This window comes from Suricata suricatta, chromosome 4 (assembly GCF_006229205.1).
Source record: "Suricata suricatta isolate VVHF042 chromosome 4, meerkat_22Aug2017_6uvM2_HiC, whole genome shotgun sequence".
Taxonomy (NCBI): Eukaryota; Metazoa; Chordata; class Mammalia; order Carnivora; family Herpestidae; genus Suricata; species Suricata suricatta.
This window is the reverse complement of record NC_043703.1, coordinates 128,300,114-128,316,086: the sequence shown is the minus strand read 5'-3', so window position 1 is coordinate 128,316,086 and position 15,973 is coordinate 128,300,114. Positions and strand designations below refer to the sequence as shown.

The 15,973-nt window shown below is 46.6% G+C and overlaps 1 pseudogene; it reads right to left on the bottom strand.

The window, feature by feature from the left end:
* Positions 1 to 14,902: 14,902 nt before the first annotated feature.
* Positions 14,903 to 15,588, bottom strand: LOC115290703 (annotated as a pseudogene).
* Between the last annotated feature and the right edge of the window lie 385 nt (positions 15,589 to 15,973).

Below are 15,973 nucleotides of genomic sequence, written 5' to 3'. Positions count from 1 at the left end.
CCCCAGCATCTGTGTCACAAAAATAATTGAAAACATTAAAATATATATTAAAACATCTCTTCCCCCTTTAGAGACCAAAGATACCATCCTACACTTTCTTATAAAGCATAATTATGTTAATGCTTACATGTAGAAATATGACCTTCCACTAATTCATGCTTTCGTATAACGTGAGATGGGTCAAGGTTTTTATTTCCATTTTTATAACTGATTAAAAAGGAAAAATGACCAATAATCCACATTCCTGCCTTTGTAAGATATCAAGGGATGGTGTACACGTGGGGCATTTCCAGCAATTCTTGTTTTTTTCTGTTTGTTTGTCTATCTTTATACCTTCCATACTCTACAGTGTACTAGGCAGCTTTATCATAAGTTGTAAAACCTCATATTATTACTTTTTTGACTTTATTTTACTTAGGAGTTCCTTGGATGTTTTTGATTATATAAATTTCACTTAATTAGTTTATCATTTTTTTTTCAATTTTGAAAAAAATTTCTTTGGGAATTTTAATGGATTACTTTGAATATTTAAATCAATTTTGGAAAAATTGAAACTTAATAATATTGAATCCTTAACTTTATTAACATAGAAAATATCTCTCTATACCAAAATCTCATCTATCCTGCTCTAGATAGTATATGTGTTTTTATTTATTTATTTTGAAAGAGAAAAGGAGAGAAAGGAAGGGAGAGAAACTGAATGGGGAAGGGACAAAGAGAGACGGAGAGAGGGAATCCCAAGCAGGCTCCATGCTGTCAGTGCAGAACCCCACGAAGGGCTGGTTCCTATGAACTGTGAAATCAAACCAGAGATGAAATCAAAGGTGGGACTCTTAACTGATGGAGCCACCCAGGCACCCCTAGATATTGGATAGATTGACATTGAATCCAAAGCCTGTACTGAAATACTTCTAGGGCTTTCTGCAGACTTTTAAAGACTGATGTACACAGTTTGGTATCGTAAGTAAAGTAGTGTGATGGAACACATTTTACAAGTTCTCACGTTAATAAGACAAAATGCGGAGGGAGATACCACTGCATTCTTTTTCTTGTCCTTTTTCTTTATTCCTTTGTAACCTCAGGTATTTGTGGTGACATTATGTTTGACTGAGTCCTCAGTCCCTGTCTGTAGCTCCTGGATAAGGAATCATCATTACCCACAAGGCCAATGAGAGTGTCAAGGACACTGATGGGAAAATCTACTTGAACTGGTTCCAACAAAAAAGGGGAAAACCTAAGCATCTCACTTAGCATGTTTCCCACCTATAGACAGGGGTCCAGGGATGGTTTGGTGGCAGTTAGATTAACAGGGATTTCCGAGGCACCATCAGCAGCCAGGAGGCTGAGGCTGCCGCCATCTTCCTTCCCTCTGCACACAGGGATGCAGTCCCCAACACACATGCCACAGGACGTACCTCCTCCATGAGACTCCACCCTCAGTTGCTTCCCCTGCTCTGGCCCCTGCCTGCCTGGGCTCCATCAGTGACTTGATTACTCTGTGGCTATTTAGTTGAAACCAAAACCACACACCAAAACCCCAGGGCTAGAAACCAGCTGTACTGAGCTTTAGTCAAGATCAATCCAGTGCCATATCAATAATCTTGGAAATATAAAAATAATGCCTTACATTTATATTCAGTTGCATAAAGGTAGAAAAAGTGTCTTGTCTTGAAAGAAGTCACGAGATGAAGTACATGTAAATCACACCTGAAGGATGACAAATACAGTTTATCCATTTTCAACCAAACCTGGTTACATATTAGTCTTTTGTTTTTTACTAGGTGAAAGGTTTATTGAGAGGAGAAATCATCTTGTGTTCCCTACAGACTCTGGCCTAGTGATGGATGCTGGAGTGTCAACTTCATGAGTAACCATGAAGAGTCTCACAGGCCGATTGAAAGAACCCACATTAAAAATCCTGAAAGTTGCTATATCACAGCTGAGCCATTAGATGGCAGACAGATGCCACAATAAACCAAGAAACCTAGTCTTGATCTTAAAATACTGACAGAACACGAATGATATTGTCCAGCTATCACCCAGGAGCTCCAAAGACTGAATGTGTGGTCAGGTGTGATGAGGACCCCTGGGAGGAGCGGCCCCTGTGCCGGGTGGGGGAGAAAACCCTCTGTGTGGCTGTGCTCTCTGCCCATGTGGCCTTGCTCCCTCCCCTCTGTAGGGGTGTGTCTCAGAGCACTTCCCTCCCCTCTCCGAGCAGGATCAGCTTCAGCAGGAACCTTGGGGACATGGGGCCCCCAGCTTTGCTCCTTTCCTTCCTGCTGCCCCAACTCTGGTGAGGAGGGAGGACTCAAGATTCACGCTCATTTGTTTGCATTAAACTTGGACATTGAAACTTGGACCAGAATTGCACCAAATTGGTTGATGAGCTCTTTCTTTGGTATTAACGCTTTGGGATGTTCAATTGGCTTTCCCTTTTAGGTGCCCATGGAAACATGGTGTGAACAGCTCCTGGGTCCCTCCCTATGTCCCAAGAGAAAGTGCCACATCCCCTGCAGAGCCAGCCAGCTAGCATATCAACACTGCTGTAGCCTGACCTCAGCAGGGACCAGGAAGACCTCCCAGGATGCCTCCTCACTCACGTGGCCCCCTGAGGATGGTGCCTGCCTGGTCAGGGGAAGCTGGTTTGGACACACTCTCTTAGTGTCAATGACCAAGATGCCTATAGGAGCACAGGTCCTGTCCTCTTATCACCTCTTATGGCACAAAACACACCCAGCTGTCACTCTTGCCCAGGGGCTGCTGAGAGGCTGGGACCTATGGGATTACAGGAGAGGGGCCCACAGCTCTGACATAGAATCCCCCCTCCTCTCTTGGCACTGGCTCTATGTCTCCTCATCTGGGCACCTCCAGTGCATCTCCTCTTGGTCAGAGACCTGAACTGCAGCTTGGTGTCAGCTCCTGATCTGAGTTCCCCTCCCCCACTTCCCCTGACCCCCCCCCCCCACCAGGCCATTGATCTGGGCCTTCAGAGGGCAGCCTCCTTCCCTCACACATCCTGCCCTTCTGAGCCTGCAGTTCTGACTCCAGCTCAGAATCCTTTGTTGGTAAGTGCTGGTTCTGGAAACCAGAACATAAAATATAAATACTCAGGATCTTGCACATGGGGACAGACGTGCCCACTGAGACCCAGGGCCTGTCGGCCATGAGGGGCAGTGAGAGCTGGGCAGGGAGACCACACCTGGCAGGGAATCACACACGAGGCTGGGATCAGGCCATGCAGAGCTTTTGTCTACCAGCTTGGCTACAAGGGAGGGACTCTCAGGGTGGGGCTGTGCCCTGTTGGGTCACCTTTCATAACTTGTCATGGGCCTGAAGAACATCAACAACTTTGTGAATTCTCGGACACAGCAAAGGCGGGAAGGCCCAGGGGCACTTGATTTCTAGTTTGTGCCTCGTTTACCTGACATCGCTCTTCTTAGGAACCACCTTTCTTTGAGCCTTTGATGGAAGTAATACACGGTGGTGCCCGGATGGCGTGTCTTTGCAGACTGCGGAGGGCAGGGGAGAGAGGGGCTCCCATGGGAGCAAAGTAATATATGTGTTTGTATTCAGTGGAAAACAAAGAGATAAAATCTATGCTGTCTAAAGAGTAAAGGCTCACAAAGGGGCACTTGGACAGCTTAAATGACTGAACCACCCAGCTGTCACAAAGAGAAGTGGAATTCTAAGCGGACATTGAACTCTGTCACTTGGAGTTTTTATTCTTAAACGTAGACACTGGCAATCTTTGCTCACCTTCTATAGCGTTAAGGATTGAGCCTACAAGTGACCATGCTGTAGATACTGGGAGCCTGGCTCCTCACCTGCAGGCACTGGAATTACAACCAGAGATGAAGGAAGAATAGAATGGGGCTCGTGAAATTCTTCCATAAGCACTTATGCTCTTTTCTGACTGAGTAGTTTTTATTTCAATGCCATAATGTACTTGGAAATTATTTAGACTCACCTAAAACTTCACAAATAAAAGTGAGTTCCTGTTGACTCTTACACTGGCTTCCCCTGATGTTGTCACCTCACATAACCATCGCCTACTTATCGGAACTGAACATTAGCACGAGCACTGCGCTGGGAACTAGTGTCAAAGGCATGTGTGGGCCTCACTGATTTTTCCGCTACTTCAGGGGATCAGTATGCTCCATGCCATGGAGAATGGGGGCCATTCCTTCAGGGTCCGCACTGCTGAGATTCAGGGGAAGAGTCCCATGGAGTCATCTGAGAGCCATCTCAACCATGCTGTTCCAGACCCAGACTCCCCAATGAAACAGACTTCGGGGTTGGGACCCTACCCCGAGGATCTTCCTGACCTCCTCCAAGGGCCCCCCATGCTGGCCTACTCCCCCAGCTTGGTTCTTCTCTAACAGAAGCAGCTGCTGACTGAACCCTGGAGGAGACAGCTGCTCAGTGAAGGAAACAGCTGACTCCAATCCAGAGGGTCGTGTTTAGGGCCATCACCCTGTGCAGGGTACAGGTGTGCATTCTGTGCCCAGACGTGTGTGTGATGTCTCCACGCTCCATGCTGCTAATGATGCATATGACATCCATTCCTGACCCACTGCACCTGACCTGGGCTGGGCCTTCTGGCAGCTCTGTGGACACCCTACATGTCAGCAGTTACAGAGATTGGTGTGGCTCCTGCTGGAACCGGAGAAGGAAGGTGTGTCCAGTGCCATGGATGGGACTCAGACTGGCCCTGTAGGTGATGGAGACACTCCCTCCCATGGCCACAGACAAGATTGATGGAGCTTGATTCAGCACAGCTACCCATGGAAACCTAGAAAAAGAAAAAGTCACCAACAAAATAGTTCTGAAATAAAGAAATGATGTACCAGGAGCCCCTGAGTGACTCAGTCTGTTAGAGTCCAACTCTTGGTTTCTGCTCAGGTTATAGAGCTCACAGTTTGGTGAGTTCAACTCCTGTGTTAGGATCTGCACTGGTAGTGTGGAGCCTGTTTGGGATTTTCTCTCTTCTGCCCCATCATGGGAGCTCTCTGTTTCTGTCTCTCTCTCAGTAAATAAGAAAACATTTTTTTAAATGTGAGTATTGGGGTGCCTGGGTGTCTCTGTCGGTTAAGTGTCTGACTCTTGGTTTCAGCTCAGGTCATGATCACTTGGTTCATGAGTTCAAGCCCTGCACTGGGCTCTGTGCTGGAGGTGCGGAGCCTGCTTGGGATTCCCTCTCACCCTTTCTCTCTGCCCCTCTAGATCTTGTGCTTTCTCTATGTCTCTCAATAAACAAATAACATTAAAAATGTGAGTTTGATCTTTAAGTCTCCAAAGCCATGACCACGGCCTGGGGAGGACCAGGATTTGCACTTTGTCCTGTGTGCAGGAGGGAGAACCCTGATCTGTGTCCTCCTGAGGGCTCCTTATAATCGTCTAGGGCTCTCTGTTATGGCTCTCAATCTTGTCACCCCATGCATTATTCATATTCCATCCCAGCACCTAACCTCTAAAAATTGAGGGGTTTGTTTCTGTTACCTGATTTCTCTCTCCTTGATTTTGTTGGCTTAGAATTGTTGACTGAAACCCATACTGTGTTTTGTATATTTAATATATTTGTCAATTTATAGACTTATTTGCTGTGAAACAGGTGAGTGGCTATTTTAGCTCTCAAATGCTTTTTATCTTCCAGAGAGAAATCATGTTTGATTCTGGCAGCCTGAGACACCAGGGTGTCACCCTCGTCCAATCAAGGATCGCTCTGTATTGTGAGTCTGGGCTGTAGCGTGGGCGGGACATTGCTTGCTATGCCCCGTTTCTCCCTTCTTCTAGCATGTTGCCCTACCTGCATTCTGACTGAACTCCTGGCAGTTTGTCATAATCCCTCCTTCTTTCTAGTCCTTAAAGATTAATTTACACATTTTTTGTTCTTTGTTTATATATTTGGAGAGAGAGGTAGATATAGAGCAAGTGCACATGTGAGTGAAGGGTAAGATAGAAGGGAGACAGAATCCTAAGCAGTCTTGGCCCCGTCAACGAAGAATCAGATGTGGGGCTCGACTCATAGATTGTGAGTTTGTGACCTGAGCCAAGATCAGATGTCAGACATGGATCATAATGGACCTCCCAGGCACCGCGACACTGAGTTTTATCTATGACGGTGTGAGGTTGTTGAGTGCTGTGCTCAGCTCTGAGGCCTCTCAGCCTTTCCTTGATGTCAGATTCTTGCTGGAGACAAAAAAGTAGAGCTCAACTCTCTGAGCTTTCCTTCTTTTCTTACCTCCATCACTAACTATGTTTTAGGGTTTTTCATAGAGGTAGGAAGGACCCTTTTCCAATGAATAGGCGTTATTTGATGTTGACGCACTCCACCTACCAAGGGAAATTGAGAGCACATTTATGATCCCTACAAGGACCCCTGGAGAGGGCAGGATGAGCACAAGCAGGTCCAGGTTCGTTTCCATGGGACAGTATATTGAGCATTTATAATGTCCAGGGAGGGGGAGGGGGCGTAGCTCAAGCGTGAGTGAAGATTTGTGATGTGTGAACTTTCCAGCTTCTAAACGGATATGGGCAGAAGGGGAAGACAGAATTGACATGTTCACGACACAAAAACTTTCAGGCCTTTGACATTATATGGCATTCCCTGTACATAGTTTATGTGAGGTGTTTTTGAATAATATTCTGGAACTTTAAGTGTCTTTTGTCATTTTTCCTAAATATTGAACGCTGTTAAGACACTTGTAAATCATGTGCTTTCTAATTTTAATTTTCAACCTTTTATTTCAGTTACATAGGAATCAAACTGACTTTTGCATGTTGACTTGGATCCAAGGATGTCCTATTTCTACAATTATTTCTGGTAGTTTCTTATTAAATTATTTTGAATTTTCTCTGCATACAATCTTTCCAGCTCTGAATTATGATAGTTGCCACTCTCTCTGCTGCTCTTTGTTTGTTGTAGATGTGGTGTCTTCTCACACCAGCCCAGACCACAGGAGGCGTCCATTCATATGCATCTGATCCGAAGCCCTTTATGGTGAAATTGGTTTTGAAAGTGGGGATGCAGCGAAGTCTGAGACACAGACAGGATTCAGAGTTCAAATCTTTTCATGGACGTCTTTTCAGAACCTAAGGATTTGCAAGCTGAAAAGACAGGCTAAGCTGAGCAACCACCACAGCAGCTGCTTATAAAGAGGACCTGGTATAAGGAGATAATCTCTGAGGGTCGTACAGAGGTTTTCATTACTGCATGCAAAGTACACACACTTCTCCCCAGTGGTTCAGCCCCGAACACAAACCTCTCTGTCTGGTGCGTCACCACCTCCACACGTGTTACTTGAGTGGGGAGCAGGCACACCAGAGTCTCAGTGGCCCCGAGAGGCAGATGCTGGAGACGTCAGGGCATCACGTGCAGCTGAGGGCTCTAGACCATGTCGAGGCCCCTCAGCTGCACCAGCCCAGCGCGGCGTGACCCGCACCGGGATGAGGTGACGGATGTGCCCACTGAGCAGTACGAGGGAAGGGGGAGCGGACCTGCACCCCATCCACACCCTCCCCACCTGGGTGCATGGGTCAGGGACATGGAGTCAGCTGAAGAGTCAGCAAATGGAGACATGTGTGACAAGTTGAATACATTTTGGAACTAAGAAATTTTGCTATTTTTCAATATGATAATATTTGGTATCTTTCAGGTATTATTTTTTATTTTTGCACATTCTGAACTTCTTCATTACCAGTTAAACTAATTGCTTTTGTACAATGTTCTCCAGAGAACATCCTAAACACAGTGTCCCCACAGCAAACATGGCTGAGAACACTTCGTAAAAGCGTTTGGTGTTCAAGGGCCCAAATACACTGTTGTAAATTCATAGGTCATATGAGCTTCTCCTCTTGTAAAGAAGCTGTGGATGTGACTCATCACTGAAAAGAGTGAAATATTGCCATTTGCAACAACGTGGATGACCCATGACGGTATTACACTCAGTGAAATACATTAGACAGAGAACGACAAATACCATATAATTAGGATTTTATTTATATATGGAATCTAAAGAACAAAACAAGCAAAAAACAACAAAAGACATATAACCAGACACATGAATACAGAGAACAAACCGGTGGTTGCCAGATAGGAAGCAGGCAAAGGGGATGGAAAAAACGGGTGGAAAGGTCCAGGTCTGGAAGGAATAAGTCACTGCAATGAAAGCACAGGGAACACAGTGAGTGCACTTGTCACAGTGTCTATGGGGACAGACGGCAGCTACACATGTGGGCTCAGCATAGCATACAGACTTCTCTAATCTCTATGTCTTACACCTGAACCCAATGGAACATCATGTATCTCCATACCTCATTAAAACAAAAACAACACACACACAGACATGCATGCATGCGTGCACACACAGAAGAACTTATCCAGGAAGATTTTATTTGTCTCAATGGCCTTTACTGAGAGAAAAGGGGAATTCTTAGAATTCCAAAGGAGGTTCTTAGAAAACAACACATGCTGAATGATGCACAACATAGAGTATATATCATAGACCACAGGGAGTGGACAGAATGACATCAAGTTTGTTTCTGAGAAGGGATCATTTTACGATCACCCAGCCTAAATATTACTTTGGAGATGATGTATTTGGTGCAATATTGTCAAAAACTATTTCATGCAATAGATAAATATATTAGTTTTACAGAAAATGATCTTACCTAAAAATGAACCTGTATTGTATGTTCCATTGAAAATGTAAATAAATTATATACTTTGAATAGATCTCAATTAAAATAGCACTCAAACATTATATCTGACCTAACATGGGCTCATGTCAATTACCTGTCATGACACAGTGCATTAGAAGTAAAACAATGATTTAGGGGCACTTGGGTGGCACAGTTAGGTAAGTGTACAACTTCAGATCAGGTCATAATCTCACAGTTGGTGAGTTTGAGCCCCACTTCAGGCTCCTTGGTGATCGGGTAGAGACTGCATGGGATTCTCTCTCTTCCTCTCTCTCTATGCCCCTCCTCTGCTTGTGCTCTCAGCCTGTCTGTCTCTCTCAAAATAAATAAATAAACTTAAAATAAAGTTAAAAGAAAGTCAAGGCATCAGTGTATTCCCACACAATTTCACAGTGGACACACACGCCCTTCCTAAATAGTCTTCATCCATGCCCAGTCACTGGTGTGGAGTTTGCAGAAGCTGTCCCTGATGAGAGCAAGACACCTGGGGACCCTGCAGTGTCACAGCCCAAAACACAAACCTCCCATGGAGGCTCAGCCTCTCAGGATGGCAACAGCACAAGTGGTGACGAGGACCACAAAGCTCTGATGGCCATTCACTCCCTGAGATGGTCCCAGGGCACACACACCTCTGCCTGGCTCTCCATGCTGTCTCTGAGGGCAGGCACAGTGAGCACTGAGTCCCTGCATGACCCACACTTTCACGTGGGATCACGTTCTTGCTCCTACAGGTTGTATGGACTTGACTTTATAGGTTTTTCTCCCAAGCACAGAAGACCTTATATTGCACTGTGCTCGAAGATAAGCCCCTCCCACAACCTTCCACCCTTTCTACACTGCTGCACCCACCTGGGAATTAGCATATTGTCCCCCAGGGAGGACCTTCTCCCCAAATTCTACATAAAGGGCCAACTTGAATCTGGCTCTGACTTGTCAGGACTTCTCAGGTCAGCTTCTCAAAATGAGGTTCCCTGCTCAGCTCCTGGGGCTGCTAGTTCTTTGCTTCCCTGGTAAGGACAGAGGGGGTGAGAATGGAGACCATGAGAGGAGGGTCAACTCTGGGAGCACCGGTGTCCCCAGGTGTATTCTGTATGCGTGTCAGATATGTGTGACTCGATCTCCAGGGTGGGACAGGTGTGGTTTAGATCTGTGAAGGTGAGGAAGGTTCCAGAAGGAACAAGGGCCTGGGCACTAGTGAGGACTGTGACACAGAAGGCGGGCAGGGAATGAGCAACAGTTAGAGACCTCTCTCCACCTCCCAGGTCTCAGGTTCATTAGTGTGATTGTGCATATTTAGCGCCTGCTGGAGGTCACAAGGAATGGGAGTACCACAAAGTCATATTTTAGCGACAATATATGAGATGGAAACAATGAAACTTGCTAAAAATATTTGTATCTAACTTGACACTTCTCTCTCCTTAATTTAGGATCCAGTGGGGATATTGTGCTGACCCAGACCCCCCTGTCCCTGCTGGTCGTCCCTGGACAGCCGGCCTCCATCTCCTGTAGGGCCAGTCAGAGTCTCCTGCACAGTAATGGAAACACATATTTAAGTTGGTACCTGCACAAGCCAGGCCAGCCTTCACGGCTCCTGATCTATAAGGTTTCCAACCGGGACTCGGGGGTCCCAGACAGGTTCAGTGGCAGTGGATCGGGGACAGATTTCACCCTGACAATCAGCAGGGTGGAGGCTGAGGATGTTGGAGTTTATTACTGCTACCAAGGTACACAGTCTCCTCGCACAGTCGTTCAGCCCCGAACACAAACCTCCCCTCCTGGACTGTCAGAGCCCAGCTGGTAGCTTCTCTGGGGAACACACAGGACATTCTCTGAGTCTGTGTAAGAGGAAGGTGCTGGAGAACCCGGGGACAACCTGCAGCTGCACGGTAAGTCCTGACCGATGCACAGCCTGGCAGGCAGAACCAAAGGGGAAATGGAGCCATCCTGTCTTGTGAGGAACAGGTCATGGTGAAGGGAAGAGCCAATGACAGCCCCACCCAATCCCCAATCTCCCACCGGTGCTTTCAGTAAAATGCAGCCACTCTAGTCACTAGACAAGTCACAGATATTGGTGACACATTAATCCATACTAAGGGAGCACTAAGATAGAGAGTCTCAGATAAAACCTTTGCAGCTGACATAAAAGATCAGCTCTGATCCTGTGTCAGTGACCAGGACTCATCACAGAAACTCCTCCCAATGAGGTTCCCTGCTCAGCTGCTGGGGCTGCTGGTGTTCTGGATCCCAGGTGAGGGTGGAGGGGGTGAGAGAGGGGGATGGGGTGGGGAGGGAGAGCTCTGGGGACACCACTGCCTTCCATGCCCATTTGTCCAAGTCTCCCACTCTGTCCTACACTCTGGGAAGGGGTGCGTGATGTTTAAATTGATGACAATAAGGAACATTCCAGAGGGAACGAAGATCTATGTTCTAGGAAAGACAATGACTTAGAGAAAAGGGGAGGCATTAGATGAGTTATAGATATCCCTATGTTTGTTGCAAACCATAGCATCTCTTTCGAAATTGAATATTTGGGGATATTAAAAATCACCAAAAAAATGACTATCCTGTAATAATTACAAAGTAAAAATTTCAAAGTGACTAATAATGTATGCATGCAATCGTGCATTTCTCTCCTCCCCTTAGGATCCAGTGGGGATGTCATGATGATGCGGACCCCACTCTCACTGCCCCTCAAGGTGGACAGCCGGCCTCCATCCTGCAAGGCCAGTCAGAGCTTCGAGGACAGTGATAGAGACACTTTTTAAGTTGGTACCTGCTGAAACCAGGCAGTCTCCATAGTGACTGTTCTGTGTGGTTTCCACCCGCGACTCCGGGGTCCCTGACAGGTTCAGTGGCAGCAGGTCAGGGACAGATTTCACCCTGAGAATCAGCAGGCTGGAGGCTGAAGACGTTGGAGTTTGTTACTTCTGGCAAGGTACACATGATCCTCACACAGTGGTTCAGCCCCGAACAGAAACCTCCGTCCTGTCATGGTCCTGCTGCCCACACGTGTCACTGGTCTGAGGAGCAGCCACAGCAGATTCTGACTCTCTGGAGGAAGACACTATTGAACCCAGGGGACTAGGTGGTAGCTGTGGGCTCTGGGCCACTAGGTCCTCGGCTGAACCTCAGGCACCACACAGCGTGGCCCCAGAAATGGCAGGGGTTTTAGTGCCAAAGCAGCAGGGGCTGGAGGGGCCCGAAGGCCCTGGGAGCAGGTGGTCATGAAAAAAGGCACAGGAGACTGAAAACACATCTCAGTTCTCCCTGCTGGGCCTCCCATTGTCAATTCAGTCAGCTTGACAGGCAGACATCTAGGGCAGATTTGTGGAACAAACCTTCCAGGCTCTCGCCAGGATGCTAAATGCATCACAACCTTAGGACACTGTCTTGATTTCTGTTGATACCAGATAGTATATTGGTAATGCGCCATGTATCACTCACGTTCTGACTGTCCCTGCAAGGGATGGTGGCCCTCGTTCCTGGTGACATGGTCAAGGAGACTGGAGACTTGGTCAGCTCATTGTCCCCAGTGGAGCCTGGAAGGATAAACACAACAAATTTGACCGATGCACTGAGACCATCCCAGGGTAGAAGAATCAAGTTGTGATATTTGTCCACAAGAGAAAGCTGTGGGATTACAAAACATGGTGGCCTGGATCACATGGGAAGGGGAAGTCGGCCCCACTGAGTAGATGGCCTGGAAACCAGTCCTGAAATGTCATCAGGACCAGGGAAGGGTAAGATGGGTGAGCATGGAAGCCTGGGGAAGGCCGGAGACATACAGTATTGGTGACCTTGCCTCCATGGGAATGAGACAGGGACTCTCCAACTGGCCAGTCCTGACAACCAATGTTATGTCCCCTTGAAGCCCTCCCACAAAAACGGGTCATTCCCCTGTCTGCCATTCATGGGGAAAACCAGTATCTAACTTCCTATTTTTCGAACATCCTCACTGAAAGCTTGAACCAAGATAACTATTGTTCACCTACACCAAGTGACCATGTCTCAAGGACACTGGGAATGGTGACATAATTGATATTAGATGTATTCTATGCAGGCCAAGAATGATTTATAACTGGCTATATTTCTTAGAGGTTAAAAGGGTACAGGAAATCAACTGAGGATCATCTGGGGAGGTATTCTATCCCACACAAACCTGGGTAAATTTTACATCAGCCTTTTTATATGGTGAAGTATTGTAGTTCAAGAGAATTCTTATTTTGGTTAGATTGAAAAGACCTAATGAATGGGCTAATTGCCATATACTCTTATTTTCTATGTTCTTTCTGCATTCCACATGATATTTTTGGACTTGACAAGACAAAATCTTGGGCAGGATCTCTCCATCAACAAAACCATCACCAACTCCAACAAAACCATAGAGCAACTGAGGACATAACTTTGTAGCAAACAATAGCCATGACTTGATTCAGGACACCTGTCAACCAGCTTCCAACACTGAGTCCCAACCCTTGAGGAGGCAGAGAATTGGAGGATCTTACACTGTCTACATGCCTACCATCAACAATGGACATGCTAGCCCTGATATGCTTTCCTGCTCCCTCTAATGTCATGTCAAACTCACCACAGGGTACAGGGTACAGCCCTGAACACAGTCCCCAGTCCAGTGGGACAGGGAGGCTCTTTTGTGACAATGGCTCCACTGTCCAAATTCCTCTGCAAAGGGGGCAACACTTGCTTACTTTGGTGTAAAGGAAGGCTGCGCATCTCAGCTCATAGCTGTTTGCCTGGGGGAGAGGTCGTTGTTCATGGATCCTCCACTCGGGGTTAGTTACAACATGAGCAGGGCCTGTGTGGTGCTGCTCTCGAGCACTGAGCCTGCCCCTTTCTCTAGAACTCAGGCAAAGAGTTGTTCTAGTGTTTGGAAGATTCGATGATGCATGCTAGCACACACTTCAGTCAATGTCTGTGATGTAATGAGTAATCATCCAAAGAGAGAGAGAGAGACAGAGACAGAGCAAACAAGAAGCCCTGTTTATCTAGAATCAACTGTGGAATACATCATAAGAGAGAACCAAATTTTAAATATCACCTAGAGTGCTGTCAGTATAAGTAACAGAGAGTTAGAAGAAGGGTGGGTTCCAGAGTTGACTGAATGAATGTCTTAGAGACCCAATAGTTTCCACATCATTGCTCTGCTGTCCTCATTCTATTAATAACAGGTTCCTTATGATGGGAAAGTGGTCAACATGACACTTTCTGTACAAACCATAGGAGAGAAACATACTCTGTCCACGGACCACCCAATACAATTTTGAGACTATATTTCAGTCCTACTGAGCACCTCAGAACAACAATAACTGTGTACACTGCTTCTCTGCAGTCAGTACAGATGGAGGTGATGTCAGGTTGTCATGAGTCCAGAGAAGAGGTAGAAGCCAAAAGCCAAAGCAACTGACATGTTCAAGAATGTAGCCTGTCTATATGCTCAGTAAGCATCCGAACTTTTCCCACACTCATGCATGGGTCAGGGCAGTGTAGTGAGAGTGGGTAAGTCTCCGTAGCAGAGCCCAGGTGCCAGAGGGGAGATACATTCCAAAGAGTTCAGAAAAAAATGCAAGTACTTCACACTGTGCACACAGGAAATGTAGACACATCCTAGAGACCATGGAACCTAAATCCAGTCTTGGTGTCAAAGATGGAGCTATGACGTCACTCCCTGTGAGGTCTCTGCAGCTTCTCTAAAACTTACACAATCCCGCCCCTTCTCCCTGTGACCCTCAGTGCTTTGCATGTCTTCAGCTGAGATCCAGTGAGATCTTATTTTTCCATTTCCAGTTTCCCTTGTTCTAATAGCCTCAGTCCAGAAGAGAGAAGAGAAGTGGAGTGAAGGGCAGATTTCTGAACTTCCAGAGTAATGATTTCTTGAGGTGGGCAGGGATGCAGGTGCTGGGATGGTCACGGGAACGCTGACGTGCCTTGTTCCTGGAGAGCAGCCTACTGTGAGCTCACACGGGTCCCTTCTCTACAAGATGCAGCTGAAGCCGTGAGCAGGTCAGAGATATATATCTATCTGTGTGAACAACTCAGACCCAGGTGATACCGAAAATCTTGGAAAATGCAGACATGCATCTGTGGGAAGTCATTACGGTCTTCACAGAATGACTTCCTTGCCCAAGAGACATAGAAGAGGCTACTCTCCTTAATCTTCCCTTGAGCCTGGCAATCCTTCCATGGTTCAGCCAGAAGACCTGCACTCATATAGCTTAGGGAGAAACAGGGCTGAGCAGGGAGGAAGCAGCAGGTGCAGCCAAGCCCCCCTGCCCCACGGCCCTGGGGAGGAGGTTTGGGTACGAGGCTGCAGCACTGTGGGAGGAGAGCTATAAAGCTGCTGACAGTAATAAGTCGCCACGTCTTCAGCCTGGAGGTTGCTGATGGTGAGGGTGAAATCTGTCCCAGACCCACTGCCGCTGAATCGGACGGGGACTCCAGATGCCCGGGTGGATGCACTGTAGATGAGCAGTTTAGGACATTGCCCGGGTTTCTGCTGGTACCAGGCTAAGAGGTTCTTCTGGGTAAAACTGTCTAGAAGACTCTGGCTGGACTTGCAATTGATGGTGACACTCTCTCCTATAGATCTAGCCACGGAGCTTGGAGACTGGGTCATTAACGATGTCCCCAGACACACCTGCAATCACAAAACAACAGGGGCTGTCATGAGCAACATCACTAATATAGTACAATATCTATTCAAAAACATATGTTTCCTTATTTTTCATAGGAAATCAGACTGTTACTTTGAAATGTTTTACCCCTACCATATGGTAGCGTCATTGGCCAATTTTATAAAGATCTTTCTCCTCAGAGTGTCTCACCAGAGATGCAGAGCACCAGGAAGAGGAGCACTTGGGGCTTTGGTGCCATCTTGCTGCTGGTTACCCATCTGATGCACCCAGGCCCCTTCCCCAGGATCCTATTAATAGGGCTCTGAGCCGCTAGCCTAGGGCCCCAGGAGCCTATGTAAAACATCGGAGTATGAAAGTGTCTGGTCGCTGAATTGTGAAGCAGAGAATGGAAAGAAGGAGACAAAGTATCACAACCCCAGGGAATGTGATTGTATTAAGAGACCCAGATGTCACACCAAACGATAATTCCCAGTACCGTCCAGCACAATCCCCAAATGTAAATAAATTCACATTAGTACCAACTGTTCTATTTCAAATCAGCTGAAGTCAACTAAAAAACATAAATCCTTTTGTAGTAAAATGTATGTTTATGAGTATATAATTTCAGAACCTAATTGAAACAA